The following is a 12,808-nucleotide window of genomic DNA, read 5'->3' on the forward strand; positions in this document are numbered from 1 at the left end:
GCTAGTGGTCGTGCAAGAGCCTGGTCCCCAAGTTCAGTGGGAGGCCCAGTGGTCGAAGTGTATGAATAGAAGTAGTGGAACTATGTTTCCTGCTGGCCTGCACCCACTCCCAACAAACCTCATCTCCACGCCCCTTCCCACACACAATGCAAACCCCAAACACATGGACCTGCTGTTTAAGGGAACGTTCTTTGCAGTGCAATGAAAGTGCAAGTTTCAACTTCTTCATACACTTTTATTTTAAAACGAAACCATTCCAGAACAGTTTCTTTTTTAAATAAAAGTATAGGAACAGTAAAACTTAATTTTAAAAAGTAGAGGAGCACAGCTCCCGCTCACTGCGACCACTGGGGAGGACAGGTAACCATTTTGCAGAGAAGACAGGGACATCAGCAAGGGAGAGAGAAAGTGGAAGCAAAAATGAAGGTCTTGAGCTGTTTCTAGAACCTGAGTGGGTCCTGATCAAGTTTGAGAGAGGCAGGGAGGCTGTTCCAGAGGGAGGCCCCAGCCAAACACAGAGACCTACCCCCCACTCTCTGCCTGGAGAAGTGTCTGAACCTCAGAGAGTTGGAGGTGGATGAGCAAAAGGCTCAAGAAGGAAGATGCTTAGGAAGGGAGAGTTTGATGTAGCGCTATCCCCGGCCCCAGAAAGCCTTATGGACGATGCAGAGGGTCTTGAACTTGATCCTTGCAGCCACAGGGAGCCAGTGGAGATATATGGCTGGAAAGATGCAATCCCTGGGCTTGAGGCCAAGGACAAGTCTTTCAGTTTTGTTCTGGATTAGTTGAAGACGGTACAGAGTAGAGGCAGGAAGATTTAGAAAAAAGGCTGTTGCAGTAGTCCAACCTAGTGAGGACCAGGGCTCTGGAGACAGTGAGCTTCTGGGGGAAGGTGAGAAAGGGCAAAATACCTCTGCGGAGGTGCAGTGTGACTTCTTAGAGACATCAGGGATGTGAGGAGAGAAGGAGAGGGTGGAGTCGAAGATGACCCCCAAGGTTCTTAGCCTCACGGAAAGGAGCAGGTAGAGGGCCCAGGGTGGGTGGCCAGAGTGAGCGAGGGAAGGCAGGAACAGGTGTCCCAATGAGGAGGATCTCAGTCTTACTGGCATTAAGGCAGAGATCAGTGGAGGCACACCATTCCTGCGGACAGCCAGTCATTTGTGCCCCGACACTTCACAAGGTTAGTCCCCAGGTGATCCTTTTTCTTCACCTCCTCCTTCCCGACACTTCTTCTGTCTTTCCCTTGGGCATATTGTACTCTGCCCACCCTTCCCCACCCAGGAATGAAGAATGAAGTGTCCTGCCCACTAGTCTGCACCCAGGGATATAGTACCCAGTTCCCTGCTGACTGGTCCGCACCTAGGCATAGAGTACCATGCACACTCTTTGGGGCCTCTGCCTCTTCCTTCTCTTGTCAGTGCCTCTGCCCTTTTCCTGCTCTGCCTTGCACATGGCCAGTGCCTCTGTCTTCTTCTTATCTGTCCTCCTGCTCTGCCAGAGCCACCATCTCCTCTCTCCTCTTACAATCTGGGATTCAACTCCAGATCTTACAATCACTGCAGCAGTCTTCCTCTCCCCTCAGGGTCCTACAATCCGTCTTCCACTCCAGGTCTTACATCCAGCCCAGTAACCTTCCTGACTGGCTCCAGCAATCTTCTTCCTCTATAACATCACACTACACTTTCTCTATATCATAGAAGTCCCTTCCACTCTTGTCAAGGGAGCTGACCCTTATATAGTGCTTGGATTGTCTCACTTTCCACTGATTGGCCAGAGGGGTCACGTACCTGCTCTGGGCATTCCCCTTGGCAGGGATGCTTTCTAGTCCTGAGTTTACAGGGGAAGCCTTTAAACATCTGTGATAGAACTTCGGTCTGTGTTTGTTGCTAGTGTGGAAAGAGCTGCTGGTTTATTCTCCTGTCTCAGACTGGGGAGTTTTACCTCTCTGAGTGTTGTGTTGGTGTTCTCCTGTTTCAAACAGCTCAGGATATGTATTAATTATTACTCCTGTGGGGTGGCAGCTTAGAAAACACATCGTCTTTGTTTGGTGCAGTGCTGGCACCATTTCTCTTGTTTTTAATGGAGGTTGCAGCTGCAGGTGATTCTGTCTCCCTCCTTGTCCTAGCCATCTTTAGGGTGACATGCACCCTCTTCTACCCAGTGTTCCTGGTAGTTGGGAAGTGGCACTCTGACTGATTGTCCATTAACTGCATGGGTGACAACTGCGCTTCCTGCTGCCACTCTGCATATCAAATGGGGAGGGATGCATGTTCGCCGAAACTGACACATTTGGTGGGTGTTAACACTTCCATAGGATACCATTGTCTTCCCTATTATCTTCTTATCTTCCTGTAAGTGCGTTTTGATAGACCGGTGTGAGTTTTCCTGTTGGGAACAAGCCATTATGGGAGATGCAGTCTCTTTCTTGTGTGTTTGTTAACATAGTTTGGTCCTTCTGGCCCAGGGATTTGTTTTCTATCCTTTTTGCTTGCCCAGGAGACCTAAATGGGTCTTCTGTGTGGTCTGTCTCCTCCTGAGTCCAAAGATCTATTCCCTGGATCCAGTTTGGTTGTTCGTTTTGTTCAAGGGTTTGTTTACCCAAAAGGGATTTGTATATGACTTGAGCTTATGTTGTGGACCTCGGGATACCATACCCATGACCATGTGGCAAAGTCATCTTAGTCACTTTGCCTAAGTTGTGAGATGCTGACCGAAGATGAGACTTTTCACGATAGTCAGTACTGGGGCCAAATGGGTAGGACATGGGGTAATGAGGATTCCAGGAAAGTATTAATGCTTGTCTCTCGCAGGAAGCTTGCAAAACCACTTGAGTATGTTCTCCACCGCTAGATGCCAAAATAATGTTCTTTGCAAATTTCCAGCAAACATATACCATGCTCCAGCCACGAAATACGATCTGTGTATACTGGAGGGAAAGCCCAAACCAGATTCAGGACTGAGGGCTGGAAACAAATGCGTACAACAAGTGGGGTTTGTCCTGACTGGGAAAGTCTAAGCTGACTACAATATATTTTTTGCAGTGTAGCAATTTATATAGTTACCAAAGATAGCAGTACATGAAAAACATCAGTAATCATCCACATGTACAAGATCATTATTAGTATATGCAAGGCAAGCTTTTATTAAGTGGCTTGTCCTTATTTCTTTAAACATTTTATGGAAAACTTATAAATATCATACAAAACAGGGGGGGGGTTTGCACATATTTCTCCCCCAATAGACAATAAAGTGTAAAACAATAAAGATGCAAAGCATGAAACAGAAAATAAAGTCAGTTCATACAAGCATGTGCTGTATATTAACATTAATCCAAAATATGACAGTAGTATGAAGGCATCATGTTGCCACTAATACATTCTGTTTTTATATTATTCTGATTGTAACATAGCCAGGCTAAAGGGTGACCAAAAGATGGTATTTGATCGACGTCTCTGAAATAGATCTTAACTAAGATTCAAGGGGGATCCCTTCCCACCAATGTTGTGGGGGGGTCCCAGGACATTTCGGCTTTGATGGGTCACAGCCTTCTTCATGGAGCCACGGAGTGGAGTTCCCTGTAAGAGATTTTATGGGGAGCTCGAGTTACTAAAGTGGATTGTAAGATGCACCATAGTTAAAGGGCATGTACATACATATGTTACTGTCCCAAGGATACAAGACCCGTTAGTGAAAACTAAAAAGAAAAAGTGTCTAGTTGAATTGTGAAGGTGAGCAGGGAGTGGCCCTACACCGGCCTGAGTGCTGAATACATGTCAGGGGTAATTGAAAGTAAAAATAAAAATACAATCCATTAAAATCCTCCTTTATAAGAGACGTGAGCTTGTGCCTCAATATACAAGATGGAGGAGAAACACAGCGTTTGGTTGCTATGGTATAGCCTGTGACATTAATAATAATAAAAATGTTGTTAAACCCGACTGTCCTACTCCATTGGACCAATGATATAAACATGGAGTAAGAAAGTTTGAAATACCTTTAGGTATTGCTGCAAACCCACCCCAATATGGTGGTTTGTTGCTGCTATACGCCGACTGGCTGTAAAGTGGCGTGCTGGGGAGGTCCAGAATGTTGGATCCAAAAGGATCTGCCAACGTCTGCCTAGACAATGGGACAGAAAGACAGAGAAGTCGAAAAGATGACATAAACAATGCCTGGTTTGTGGCAGGAAAAAACCTACGGAGCCAGATAAGACTGGACCTTTAAATAACTCAGGAACCAGATCGTGTCTGGCTCCCCGTGTAACCATTTACCTTTTGTTCGGGAGTGTAGCAGAATACGGCGCTCCGTCTGACCTCTGTAGTCAGAGTCTGGAGCTGTGCTTCATTGCGCTGCACTGAGCATGCGTCAAAATGCAGAGGCTGCTTTTGCACGCATGCTCAGTAGCACAACCTGGGGCCGACGTCATCGAATTACGAAGTCCCCGAATGTGGGGAGGAGAACTGCCGGGGGAGCCTGCAAAAGCCGAACGGCCTCCCCCGGGAGGTGCATATGCTCGGAGAAGCAGCGCTCGGCCGGCGCATGCGCTCCGGGAGGTCAGCGTCCCAGTTGCTGAGCAACAGCTTGGTTATGCTGAATGGGAGCTGTCACGGGACTCGGAGACTGGGTACAAAATGAGTTACTGTGCCTAATGTCAGTGAACTGGAGAGGACTGGTGTGTATGTGACCCGGTAGTCAAAGGGGACACACGGCTACCAGCCCAATTACAAAATAAGATCGACATATCCCCTTGGTGAATGGGAAACTAAATGTCAAACAGCGAGGAGGGTAAATAGAATCGAAACAGGGAGGTCATAGAAAGTGGCTCTGTGGTTGTACTTCATTAAGGCCGTTTGTGATGGCCTGAAGTTTATACATCCACCAGGATTCTTTATAGTTCAAAGAATTGCTGAGGTTGCTGGTGTTATGTATTTTGTCTACCACCCACCATACAAAACTGTCCGGATTGTGATGGTATTCAAGAAAGTGTGGTACCAGTGGAGCCATAGTAGTTTTGCACCGAATACGGGATCGATGTTCTCCAATTCTTTTATGTACTGGTCTCGATGTCTGACCCACGTATCTCAGTCCACAGGGACATTCAATTATGTAAATCACATTGCTGGATTTACAATTGGAAAAATGTCTTAATTTCCATTCCTTGGTGCCTATGTTAAAAGAGGTTATCTTTTTGGTCTGTTTACAAGCAGAGCAGTTCCCACACGGATGGTGGCCATTGATTTCCCTCAGATTCCACAAGGAGGATCTGGAGCTGTTTTTACTCATCCTTGCATGAGTGAGCATATCTTTGTGGTTCTTTGATCTCTTTAAAGCCATTCTCGTTATCGGTTCTTCCGGCAAACTAAGTTGAATCAGAGGCCAAAATTTTTTTATCAGGCTTTTGAGTTTGGTAGTATTGGGACCAAATGTGGTGACACAGGCCATAATGTTATCGTCCTGGGTGCTGTGAATTTTGGGTACAAGTAAAGCTTCACGGGGCGTAAATCTGGCTCTCTTCATGGTGTCTCTGAGCAATTTTCTGGGGTATCCCCTGGCTTTCAATTTTGTTTCTAGGGCAAAGGCATTAGTTTTGAATTCTGCAACATCTGTGCAGTTTCTGCGTACCCGTAAAAACTGTCCATAAGGAAGGTTGTTTCTTAAATTCCGTGGGTGATTGCTTTTGTAATGAAGTATTGTATTTCGGTCAGTTTCTTTTTTGAACATGGTACATTCCAATCGATTGTTTTTAGGTCTGATGGTTAAATCCAGAAAATGTATGCTCGAATTACTGCTGTTGATGGTAAATTTTATTTCTTCTGTACAGTTGTTGATCCAGGTAAAGAAATTGATCAAGGTGTCCTCCTCTCCTTTCCAAATGAAAATGATGTCATCAATGTATCTGTGCCAGAGTACTATATTGTCAAGAAATGGATTCCGTCTATTTAGTACATTGTTGTATTCATATTCTGCCATAAAGATGATGGCCATGCTGGGGGCAAATGCTGCTCCCGTGGCTGTACCTCGGATTTGTAGATAAAAAGTATCCTCAAATTGGAAAAAATTGTTGGTAAGTGCGAGTTCCAATAGCTCAACTAGAAAGTTGGTAGGGACTCTAGTTTGCGACATGTGGTGCGTAAGGTGATGCCTAATGCACTCAATTGCTGCATCTTGTGGAATGCTGGTGTATAGGCTATTAATGTCCATTGTCACTAGCATATCTTCAGAGGGGTTAAAAGGTTGATGCCCAAACTTATTAATGGTTGACATGGTATCTCGTAGATAGGTGGGTGTTTTTTGACTAAGGGGCTTCAAGAAGAAGTCAATGAATTTACCAATAGGCTCCAATATAGAGCCACAGCCTGACACTATAGGTCGGCCTGGTGGCGTCGTCTGGTTTTTATGCAGTTTAGGAAGGGCGTAAAATGCAGGGGTCCGTTCTTCCGAATTGTTCAAGAAAATTTCCTCTTTTTCAGAGATCCAATGATTGGATAAGGCAAATTCTGTAATCTCTTTGATTTTAATTTTTATTTCTGTAGTAGGGTCTTTGCGTAATTTTTTGTAATTATCCTCTTCATTTAGGAGCAGTAGCACCATTTGCTTGTATTGATCTCTGCTTTGCACTACTACTCCCCCTCCCTTGTCTGCTGCTTTGATGACAATCGAATTATTGTTTGCCAGTTGTTTTAATGCTTTCTGTTCTCCTTGATTAAGGTTATGCCTTTTATGAGAGGAGGCGTGCTGTGCTTTTAGCATTTCTTGTTTTATGCATTTTTCAAAGGTAAGGACACATGCTGGCATCTCATTGTCATTGGGGATAAACTCTGATTTCTTCCTCAGGCCTGAATCCTCAGGTCCCAAGGAGTCTTCTTTGTCCTGAAAGAAGACCTTTCTTCTAATAGTACGATAGAATTTAGTCAGTTCTTGATCGAGTTGGAACCAGTCTGTATAATTCGTTGGGACAAAGGATAGTCCTTTGGACAGCACGGATGTCTCTTCTTTGGACAATGGAATCCCGGATAGATTAAAGATAGGTATTAAATTTAACGTCTCCCTGCTCGGGTTCGGTGTCCTCCAACGTGGATAGTTGAAGGGAGGCATTGGTTGAAACTGGGGAGGACCCCAGTAGCCTCCCCTGGATCCTCCTTGGCCTAAAAAAGGCATCATTTGGGGTGGTTGTTGGTTCCCCTGGTTAGTTGGTCTTCCGCCTGAGTAAGATTGGTCGTCATCAGAGGACCCTGAGCCTGAAGAATTCCAAAAAGATACATTTTTGCGTCTATTTCTCAGAGGTCCTGTCTGATTCATCCTTTCTTTCTCCTTTTCTCCTTGTAGTCAGCTGAAAGGTATGGATAAATTGATTCTAGATGAACATTTTTTATATCTTTAGCTAGTTTTTTATGCTTTTTGTCAAGTGTATTGCTCATGAAGGTGTCCATCGTTTTGTTTATTTCTTTCAGTTTCTCTCGAGCATTTTCCAAACTTTTGTCATTAAGGAATTTATTCTCTTGTTCCTTGAGTTCTTTGGAGATGTCTTGATGGATTCTTTGGGCGGTGGTGATAGTGAGGACCATAAGGTCCCTACTACACTTAGTGGCGATTTTACTGAAACCAAGCATATAATCTTTATCTTCCAAGAATAGGGCAGGTTCATTACGAACTAGCAAGCCAACTGGTACCAGATTCACCCTAAGGTATTCCCTTAAAAACTGTCCGTGTACTTCTGTTCTAAAGCAACGTTTTTTGAGATTAAGTAAGTCGTCCCCTGATGCTGTGGATGCTAGACTTTGTTGTGCACCCTCTAGATTAAATAGTGTGGGACCTTGAATAATTTCTAGAATCTGTTCTTCTGTGAAGCTAAGTGTTTGATCCATGGTTGAAGAGAGATAGAGTCGGTGTGGGCCAGGCTACTGGGCACCTAAAACAAGAAAAACTAGACAAGGGTCTTGTGGAGTGATACCTCTAAGTGGTATGAAAAACTAGTGGAAGATACCCTATTATAGCACTCGGCTATATCACAAACAGTGTATACTGGAGGGAAAGCCCAAACCAGATTCAGGACTGAGGGCTGGAAACAAATGCGTACAACAAGAGGGGTTTGTCCTGACTGGGAAAGTCTAAGCTGACTACAATATATTTTTTGCAGTGTAGGTTTAAAGACAGTATCCTATCTTTGGGTGTCGCAATTTATATAGTTACCAAAGATAGCAGTACATGAAAAACAGCAGTAATCATCCACATGTACAAGATCATTATTAGTATATGCAAGGCAAGCTTTTATTAAGTGGCTTGTCCTTATTTCTTTAAACATTTTATGGAAAACTTATAAATATCATACAAAACAGGGGGGGTTTTTGCACATATTTCTCCCCCAATAGACAATAAAGTGTAAAACAATAAAGATGCAAAGCATGAAACAGAAAATAAAGTCAGTTCATACAAGCATGTGCTGTATATTAACATTAATCCAAAATATGACAGTAGTATGAAGGCATCATGTTGCCACTAATACATTCTGTTTTTATATTATTCTGATTGTAACATAGCCAGGCTAAAGGGTGACCAAAAGATGGTATTTGATCGACGTCTCTGAAATAGATCTTAACTAAGATTCAAGGGGGATCCCTTCCCACCAATGTTGTGGGGGGGTCCCAGGACGTTTCGGCTTTGATGGGTCACAGCCTTCTTCATGGAGCCACAGAGTGGAGTTCCCTGTAAGAGATTTTATGGGGAGCTCGAGTTACTAAAGTGGATTGTAAGATGCACCATAGTTAAAGGGCATGTACATACATATGTTACTGTCCCAAGGATACAAGACCCGTTAGTGAAAACTAAAAAGAAAAAGTGTCTAGTTGAATTGTGAAGGTGAGCAGGGAGTGGCCCTACACCGGCCTGAGTGCTGAATACATGTCAGGGGTATTGAAAGTAAAAATAAAAATACAATCCATTAAAATCCTCCTTTATAAGAGACGTGAGCTTGTGCCTCAATATACAAGATGGAGGAGAAACACTGCGTTTGGTTGCTATGGTATAGCCTGTGACATTAATAATAATAAAAATGTTGTTAAACCCGACTGTCCTACTCCATTGGACCAATGATATAAACATGGAGTAAGAAAGTTTGAAATACCTTTAGGTATTGCTGCAAACCCACCCCAATATGGTGGTTTGTTGCTGCTATACGCCGACTGGCTGTAAAGTGGCGTGCTGGGGAGGTCCAGAATGTTGGATCCAAAAGGATCTGCCAACGTCTGCCTAGACAATGGGACAGAAAGACAGAGAAGTCGAAAAGTTGACATAAACAATGCCTGGTTTGTGGCAGGAAAAAACCTACGGAGCCAGATAAGACTGGACCTTTCAATAACTCAGGAACCAGATCGTGTCAGGCTCCCCGTGTAACCATTTACCTTTTGTTCGGGAGTGTAGCAGAATACGGTGCTCCGTCTGACCTCTGTAGTCAGAGTCTGGAGCTGTGCTTCATTGCGCTGCACTGAGCATGCGTCAAAATGCAGAGGCTGCTTTTGCACGCATGCTCAGTAGCGCAACCTGGGGCCGACGTCATCGAATTACGAAGTCCCCGAATGTGGGGAGGAGAACTGCCGGGGGAGCCTGCAAAAGCCGAACGGCCTCCCCCGGGAGGTGCATATGCTCGGAGAAGCAGCGCTCGGCCGGCGCATGCGCTCCGGGAGGTCAGCGTCCCAGTTGCTGAGCAACAGCTTGGTTATGCTGAATGGGAGCTGTCACGGGACTCGGAGACTGGGTACAAAATGAGTTACTGTGCCTAATGTCAGTGAACTGGAGAGGACTGGTGTGTATGTGACCCGGTAGTCAAAGGGGACACACGGCTACCAGCCCAATTACAAAATAAGATCGACATATCCCCTTGGTGAATGGGAAACTAAATGTCAAACAGCGAGGAGGGTAAATAGAATCGAAACAGGGAGGTCATAGAAAGTGGCTCTGTGGTTGTACTTCATTAAGGCCGTTTGTGATGGCCTGAAGTTTATACATCCACCAGGATTCTTTATAGTTCAAAGAATTGCTGAGGTTGCTGGTGTTATGTATTTTGTCTACCACCCACCATACAAAACTGTCCGGATTGTGATGGTATTCAAGAAAGTGTGGTACCAGTGGAGCCGTAGTAGTTTTGCACCGAATACGGGATCGATGTTCTCCAATTCTTTTATTTACTGGTCTCGATGTCTGACCCACGTATCTCAGTCCACAGGGACATTCAATTATGTAAATCACATTGCTGGATTTACAATTGGAAAAATGTCTTAATTTCCATTCCTTGGTGCCTATGTTAAAAGAGGTTATCTTTTTGGTCTGTTTACAAGCAGAGCAGTTCCCACACGGATGGTGGCCATTGATTTCCCTCAGATTCCACAAGGAGGATCTGGAGCTGTTTTTACTCATCCTTGCATGAGTGAGCATATCTTTGAGGTTCTTTGATCTCTTTAAAGCCATTCTCGGTATCGGTTCTTCCGGCAAACTAAGTTGAATCAGAGGCCAAAATTTTTTTATCAGGCTTTTGAGTTTGGTAGTATTGGGACCAAATGTGGTGACACAGGCCATAATGTTATCGTCCTGGGTGCTGTGAATTTTGGGTACAAGTAAAGCTTCACGGGGCGTAAATCTGGCTCTCTTCATGGTGTCTCTGAGCAATTTTCTGGGGTATCCCCTGGCTTTCAACTTTGTTTCTAGGGCAAAGGCATTAGTTTTGAATTCTGCAACATCTGTGCAGTTTCTGCGTACCCGTAAAAACTGTCCATAAGGAAGGTTGTTTCTTAAATTCCGTGGGTGATTGCTTTTGTAATGAAGTATTGTATTTCGGTCAGTTTCTTTTTTGAACATGGTACATTCCAATCGATTGTTTTTAGGTCTGATGGTTAAATCCAGAAAATGTATGCTCGAATTACTGCTGTTGATGGTAAATTTTATTTCTTCTGTACAGTTGTTGATCCAGGTAAAGAAATTGATCAAGGTGTCCTCCTCTCCTTTCCAAATGAAAATGATGTCATCAATGTATCTGTGCCAGAGTACTATATTGTCAAGAAATGGATTCCGTCTATTTAGTACATTGTTGTATTCATATTCTGCCATAAAGATGATGGCCATGCTGGGGGCAAATGCTGCTCCCATGGCTGTACCTCGGATTTGTAGATAAAAAGTATCCAAAAATTGGAAAAAATTGTTGGTAAGTGCGAGTTCCAATAGCTCAACTAGAAAGTTGGTAGGGACTCTAGTTTGCGACATGTGGTGCGTAAGATGATGCCTAATGCACTCAATTGCTGCATCTTGTGGAATGCTGGTGTATAGGCTATTAATGTCCATTGTCACTAGCATATCTTCAGAGGGTTTAAAAGGTTGATGCTCAAACTTATTAATGGTTGACATGGTATCTCGTAGATAGGTGGGTGTTTTTTGACTAAGGGGCTTCAAGAAGAAGTCAATGAATTTACCAATAGGCTCCAATATAGAGCCACAGCCTGACACTATAGGTCGGCCTGGTGGCGTCGTCTGGTTTTTATGCAGTTTAGGAAGGGCGTAAAATGCAGGGGTCCGTTCTTCCGAATTGTTCAAGAACATTTCCTCTTTTTCAGAGATCCAATAATAGGTCACTTGGGAGTCTCTAGGCTAAGCCCTTTGCTGATACCCTTACCTAAACTGCAATGCCTTCACAGGGCACACCACTCCCCTGCTACCATGGGCCAGAAGTAGTACAGTCTCTGTGGGTCTAAAAGCAGGTTAATGGCACAGCCCATGCCAATTTCACCAAAAGGGCAGCCTCTACTATGTCAATGCAGTTGAGGGGCCACTCACCTGAAGACAGTAGGCCGTTTGGGAGGGGAGGGGGGTTCTGCAACTCCGCTATGTCCCCCAACACAGCATGCTTGTGTTTTTATTTTTTATTGACTGCCTTGTCATCCTGGTGTCTGGCCCCTCAGACAAAAGATGCAGGACCCTTAGAAAACCGCAGTGTGCAGTTTTTGACAATTACATTTTTAGATCAGTTTAGATGAAGGGGGACGCCCACGAGCCATCTTCCTTCATTCCAGCTGGGCCTCAACTAACTTCCTAGAACACTTGCACGCAGTGTTAGCTGTCATTCACTCTCAAACACTAACATCCTATCAGCATACACAGGTGGCCAGCACGATGCAACACAACACAACATTCCAATCATGCATGCGTGTATGTATGTATGTAAGTATTGGATTTATAAAGCACAATCCTACCTGGGAAGCAGCAGAGCGCTGTACAAAGGAACCGCATCCAGGGGTAAAAAGTAGAATGCAGGGGCATTCATAATTGTTGTTGGAGTTCAGGATTTGAAATTTGTTTGTAATTATAATTGTTTATTTAGGACCCAGGTATCGAATCTGTGTTGCTCTGTGTCATCCTGCTTCCAAGAAGTGCGAACCTATGTTGCTCTGTGTCATCTTGCCTCCAAGGTGAGCGTGTTGCCCCTGAGCTATCCTCCCGGCCCATTTGAACTGGAGATGGCCTTGGAGGTAATGATTATCAAGGAAAGTGTGAACGATGTTGATGAAGAGCATCTCCAGTGATGTTGCCTAGTGAAGGAGAAGAGAAGAGAGACATCGGATGACAGCAGGATTGTCGAGCTCAACCTAAGGCTTCATAAACAACAGTACCAGAGCGACCTTAAGGCAGACAGGAAATATTCCAAGAAAACAAGCAGGATTATGGAAGAGGCATGCTAGATTGGCGCAGGCTCGGCAGGGGGGCAGGCGGGAATAGCAGTCCTCATGATGGCAAGCAGTTCATTGAGAGAGGTTGGGTTGAAGGAACA

This window comes from Ambystoma mexicanum, chromosome 1p (assembly GCF_040938575.1).
Source record: "Ambystoma mexicanum isolate Mex_15411 chromosome 1p, UKY_AmexF1_1, whole genome shotgun sequence".
Lineage (NCBI taxonomy): Eukaryota > Metazoa > Chordata > Amphibia > Caudata > Ambystomatidae > Ambystoma > Ambystoma mexicanum.